Here is a 6934-nt window from a genome sequence, read left to right on the forward strand (position 1 = left end):
AACGACTATCAGAAAACAAATCTGGAAACTGGATTTACTGAGGCCATGTGCACCAGGAAATTTTAAACTCTTGATCCTCTTTCCTTGTCCTTTCTGTCTGAAGAACATGCTGCCCGAATCGAGAAAGTTCAACACCACCCACCACCACTTAATTTTTATATAAAACTCTGTAAACTATGTTTTTAAAATTTACATAGTGTGAACTTGAAAATGTAGAATATACAACGAAAGTACTTGTTTCAAGTCCCGTTTTTCACTCGCCTATATACTATATATATTTATGAAATATATGCACTAAATATTTATATAATTATATATATATATATATATTATATATATATATTAATATTATATTATATAATACAGATAGATATATATATATATATATATATATATATATATATATATATATATATATACATATATGAAAAACTAAGTACAGAAGACTTTCGTGCAATCGGTACGCATTTCAAGGCACACACATAAATATCTATGCAATATATGCATATATGTGTGTATATATATATATATATATATATATATATATATATATATATATATATATATATATATATATATATATATATATATATATATATATATATATATGTATAGAGAGATATATATGTCACCTAAGACATGAACATATTATATATAAATAATGCACTTCATGCATGCTTATATAGGCTGTATAGATTTCACTGACATAATCATAGCTTTTAAAATAATATTTATTACTACTAATACTACAGTTATCGTTATTATCATCACCTTTATTGTTGTTGGGGTTTTCAATTATTCACCTTAAATTTAAGTCTCACAGTCAGGTTGGGGATTAAAAAATCATTTTCCCGTTAAACAAATAAATGATCTCGTGTCAGTTAAAAGGAAGAGACCGAACTCTTGAGAAAGATGACAAACTCCTCTGAGAGAATTTTTAGATTATTATTATTATTATTATTATTATTATTATTATTATTATTATACAGTGCAAAATCGCGAAAGCATTGAAAAAAATTTTCCATTAATGAATGCCAAGAGTCACGTTAAATAAAACATAATCTTTATCAAACGATACTTTGTTTTAAAATCGTACGAGACTCAACTGTACATAGCGGATTCCCTTCCATAATGCAAATTTTTCTACCTTACTCGGTCAAACCTTGATTCGTTATCTTTATCTGTTTATTTTGTTTATGGGAAGTTGGGAACATTCATTTTACTTCTAGTGCCCCACCTTGCTGAGGACAGACACCTTCGACTGGATTTCCTCTATCTTATACAACTAAATAAAAGGCTTCGTAATTTTTCCATAGTATTTATAGCTCACTCATTTGTCACACCAATATTTCATCATAAAGGGACGCCATATTTAGCATTACCTTTATGCAGGTGACCGAGTGACTTGAGAAAACAATAGGAAAACGAGACCAAAAAACGGCAGGGGAAGCATTTTGGCGCAATTTCCTCACCTGCAGGGAGCCCGCTTCGTGATGTCATAACCGCCGCTACAATATGAGTCGATTTCACATTCTGCGAACGAGATGAAATCCCGATTTTGTGTTGGAGGTGTGACGGAGGGGAAAGCGTTCTAGCCTACAGACGATCGTCAAAGTATTTACATCTTATCTATAAACATATTTGTTTCGCTATTTTAATAAGCGTCTAGGCCGATGTGATGGAATATTTTCTGAGAGAGAAGCAAAAAGTGAAAGGTGACAATAAATTTCCGCAATGAGACGAAGTAAGATTATGAAGTAACTATTGGAGGAGGTGAAACAGAAACATGAAAATTAATGTAAATAGATATTAGATAAATGAAAATTAAAACTATTTCGACAAACAACCAGCTGTGGTATCATTAAAAATTTTAACGCATCCCAGATCTACTATGTATACATTTTTATTGTTACTGAGAAACGTTGAGAAAATGCATCCCAGATACAAAAAAGGGGGAGAGTCGAGTGGCGGTGGGGAAGGGCAATGGAGTGACGCAGTCCGAAGAAAATAGTCTTGTGTAGATAGACTGGATAATTTCGAGTATTACTGAACATGGAAAATATACGAGTTGCAGATCTGAATAATACAAGAGTAGAAAAGGTTAGGATCAATTAAAGAATGTTTTGGAAGTGATTGTTGAGGATGTAAGTTGGACAAATAAAAGCTTGAGCAATGGAAAGATTTCATGATGGGATGAAATTACAATGAGTGGCTGGCCAGAGAATGTAAGGTATTTCTAGAATAAATAAGGAAAAGTTCCAAAGAAATAGATGAGAGGCATAACTGTTCTGTTATATAAGAGCAAAAATGGTTAGGTTTGGCATCATGAGAGAAGAGGCAAGTCATAGAATTAGTGAAGAAATGAAGGTACCAGGGTCTCTGCGAAAGTTTTGTTGGATGAGAAAACAATTCCCAACATTCATTTATGTTGATACGTATAAGTGTCATAGGAAATCATCAGATCTCATTCTAAAATAAACACATCTGACATGTTATGATCAAGATGGCTTGTCCAGTCTTTTTTTAAATACATAAGCATATGAAAAGAGTGTACAGGCGCCAAACTGATGTTAGGTCGTTTTAATTACATGCAAATGTAGATTCCCTAGGCCATGCAGGGTAGCATATTTCATCTACAGTAAGCTAATCGCCAAAACTCTAAGGAATAACAGTGTAACATTTCAGCATTGTTTAAGGGAAAAATCAAAATCTTTATGAGTGCATACAAATACAATATTATTTATCTTTTTTTTTATTTCTTAATTAACCAATGTGAGGTTTATACAAATGCAATATTATTCATCTTTTTTTATTTCTTATTTAACCAATGTGAGGTTTAGTAAAATGCATTATTTAATTGTAATAAAAAGTATGCAAAACTTCAGTATTACTATATACATTTCTTTTACATTAAAGATAACGTCATGGACTCCAACTATTGCATACAGAATAATGTGGCTTTATATCTTTTTGGTTTATAACAGTTACTGAGGTACTACATGCATTACTTGTTGATTCTGTCTATGCTTAGAGATTTTTCTCACTAATCTTTCTGTGCACAATTAGACCGCATTTCTAGGATACTTATTTTGGAGTTATTTGAAACCTGGATTTAATACACTGTACGTATATTCTAATTTACCAGAGTACGTACGCTCTACGATGCACAATAACTATAATGAAAAGTCTCAAAGACAAGTTGAAGACAACTAGAACAAACTCTGTGATTTTCTGTAAAAATAAATCTCACAAGTAAAGTATCTAAGACATATTTTTGTACCATACAAAAGTACAAACTGATCTGCAATGATATTCATGCCAGCTATTGTACATTTATACTCAAGGAAGACAAATACATTTTATGAGAAATCATGAAAAGGGTGCATAGACAAGTACCCAGAGCAATTAGGAATTCAGGCATAAAGTGCTGAAACAAAAATGTTAATGATAAAGATGCCATTAGGTTGTATGTGAGTATGAGAGTATCTTTAGGAAATATTAGAACAAACATAAATTTACAAATCCAAAATAACGGCAGTAATTTCAGCTAATGTATTATCTAAATGTTACAGAAAATGTTTTGACATCAAAGCAACATTTTCACTATGGAGACTTCATGTTCTGCAATCTTAGAGTAAAGCTAAATAAGCAAGATCAAGAATTTCCCATCCTGTCATGGCAGAGAGTAAGTACTAAAACAGGATGTACAGAGGATACTGAAAATAACCTACATCAAACAACATAAGACATTCAAGGTCTAGTTTTCTCTGTCAGAATGATTCATTTATCCTTCAGTAGACTGATTACTACTTAAAGATAATTTAGATTAAACAATAGTTTAAGTTATACTATGGTGCAAAAATGTACATCAGTTTTGGGTAGGCTGTTGAAGTAAATAGTTAAATATTAGATGATAAGAGAAGTTCAGAAAGCATATAAATTACAAACACTATTTCACATAAATCACCCATGCTAATTACCATAGTTTTGTTATATCTATGCATTCTTGTTATTATTATAAAGGATTAGTTTAGCCAGACCTCTGAGCCTAATAAAGGCCCTTCTCAGCCTGGTTATATGGATTTTTGTGTTTCCCTTCACTTCTGATATCACATTTGCACACCATCTACTCTTGGTTCATTTCATACTGTTTACCTTAAGATGTCATATAAAAATAAGTCACCAGTACACACAATTGCGTCCAAATGCATTGCATGGGAAGGATACACCCAGTACTTTAGATCTTTTCATTACCTTAATTTCTTAGCACTCACTTTTGGATTTTCCAATCATCCTCATTTGTTACTTTTGTCTTGACCCTTTTCTCCCAAATGCCTTCCACAAAACACATTCCAAGGAACTTTGAGACAGCTGGTGGGCTGGCATACAAGCCTTTTTTGCTGTTTTTGTGGATTTGTTGGTTGCATAGACAACAAAATCCTGACATCCTGGCACCTAATGTTGCAAAGGTCTGAGCATCGATTGCTTAAGAGTACATTCCTCCTGATTAAACCTCTCCTTATAACTTATGGTTTGACATTTTCCACTCTACATTATCCAGACATGTGAGTGAATGTTTCTACCATTCCTAAACTTTTTCTATTTTGTTTGCACCTGCAATAAATTCTTGTCTTTATGTATTTAGAAGGGAAACATCTATTTCCTGAGCTCTTCTCCTGAAACAAAAATTCCGAGTTTCATTTCAATAAAATTCTCAGAACCCTTAAATTACGTTTGCATCCTGATGCTGTCCCAAAATGAAAGGCCAAATTCTTCAGTTCTCATTTTTCACTCAACTCTTCACAGCTATAATCTTAAGCCTTCCAAATATAATTTACACATAAAGTCTGCACATGACATGCTTCTTAGATTGGCTGAAAGATTTTCTGGTCCAAATTGTATTAGTACTTAAAATGCTTGCATATACAGTAAATGGTTCTTATCTTTATTTCATTCTTACAACTACCATCTTATTGCTCTTATAATATCAGTAAAATACTAATGAAAATTTTTCCATTTCTTGTTTTTTTTCAACCTTTGATTCCAAGTCTCTTGCTTTAAATCACCAATATGATTTCCATATGGAAAAGTTACTGGTAACATACTTTCTCATTGTTCTGCTGTTTGATCAGCACTGCAGAATCAAGGAGAATCTTGTTTCTTTAAATATCTCAAGAGCATTTGACATTCATGACAATGTTAGCCAGATTTCCTATTTATCAATTTATATTCTTTCCAAATTCACTATTAGCTCCTTATTTAATTCCCTGAAACCTTTTCCCACCCATAGAGGTGTTTTTCAGGGGTACATTCTCTCACTTGACCTTTGCCTCTTCTTCTGTCAAAAACCTCTTCAACTCATGCTTTTATTAATTACTCAACCTTACATATTTCTTCTTTCTTCACTTTCCTGTCTTCCTTTCCATTTTCACATAATTTTAAACTATTTCGATATTCCAAGCCATATATCTATAGTACAAATAATGATCTTTTTTTTTTTAAGTAAAGTTCAGTGCAGTTCTGTACTGCTAACTGTTTCTCAGTCTCATCTCTCATTCATTTTTTAAATATTTCTCCATGAAATTTCACTTTAATTTTCCCATTGCTTTACATTAGTACTACTTTGCAGTTACTTCAAAACAGTCTTGCAGCAGCCTTAATTTAGTTGAATAACATTGTTGGGTATATTTAACCTTTTGGAATCCTGCTCTTGTATTTTGGCTAAAGCAAGAGTTGTCTCCATCCTTGAATAGACTGAACCTGATCAGTGTCACTGCAACTGCCTTATTCTCTCTCTGCAAAACATTGATGTTTCTTTTCCATGAATATTTGTTTAGCTACTGCTGTTGAGTTCAACAAGAGGGTCTTCCTCCTCCTCCTCCTCCTTTGGAAATTAACAGCCCTCAGATAATAAAGGCAGTCCCTGGGTCTCGTTGTTCCGGACTTATGGCGCTTGCCTCATAATTTTTCAGCACCGTAAGTGGATTTACGACGTTGTTACCTGCTTTACGGCACTGTAACCCGGACTTACATTGCTGTAACAGCAGGTAAGTGCCATTTATTCCAATTAAAATTATAATGAGTCCGGTTAAGGCAATTTTCAGCTTACAGTGCCTGTAGTGAAAATTTACTTTTCTTTCCCTCTGTTCACAATTTTTGCACTGTTCTTGCTTATTTTCTCCACATCTTTTGACCTTCCATCCTCTATGATGGAAGAAAAGTTTTTAGATATTAAGTGCCTTTAATTGAATATTGCATAACAAAAACTCAATGCAACTTCAATACAATATAGTATTTGTCATTTATCATTTTCATACATTTTGACCAGATAAGGATAAAAATTATCTAAAGTGCCTTCCCGACAGGATTTATCCCAGAGGCAAAGCTTGATATCATCTCTACCTACCTCTATTAATGATAAGAAGGATTTTTCCTCCTCTACCTGAAGCTTCAATGTTCAGTTTTGTTATTCCTCTTTTACAGTACTCTGTATTATATGAAATTTCATTAAATGAAATATAAATGCAATAAACCCAGTTTTTATACAATCCCATTGATCTTAATTAACCTTTATTTTGTGTGAAATGGACCTAGTCACACCAACTTGCAGAGCTGAAGAAAAAACTTCCATATAGGTAGGAAACCATCACTGCAGCAATCAAAATAGACTGCGTAATGAGAGTCATCAAGGCCTTGGGGGCACCCAAAGCATTCAAGCCTGTCTGAACTGCCAAAACACTAAAAGCACAAAGAAACCAAGATCATCTCTGGACTGGAACATAGCAACAGCAGCTCCAGCTGGTTGCAACGAACAGAACCACTACAGCCTGACAACTAAGACTTTGCAAACAGACCTAGTCAGGATATCCCCACCCACACCACAGGTCCCTGCAGACATACAAGGGAACGAACTGACAGTAAGTGTTGAACCCAT

Source organism: Macrobrachium nipponense, chromosome 8, assembly GCF_015104395.2.
Source record: "Macrobrachium nipponense isolate FS-2020 chromosome 8, ASM1510439v2, whole genome shotgun sequence".
NCBI classification, from domain to species: domain Eukaryota; kingdom Metazoa; phylum Arthropoda; class Malacostraca; order Decapoda; family Palaemonidae; genus Macrobrachium; species Macrobrachium nipponense.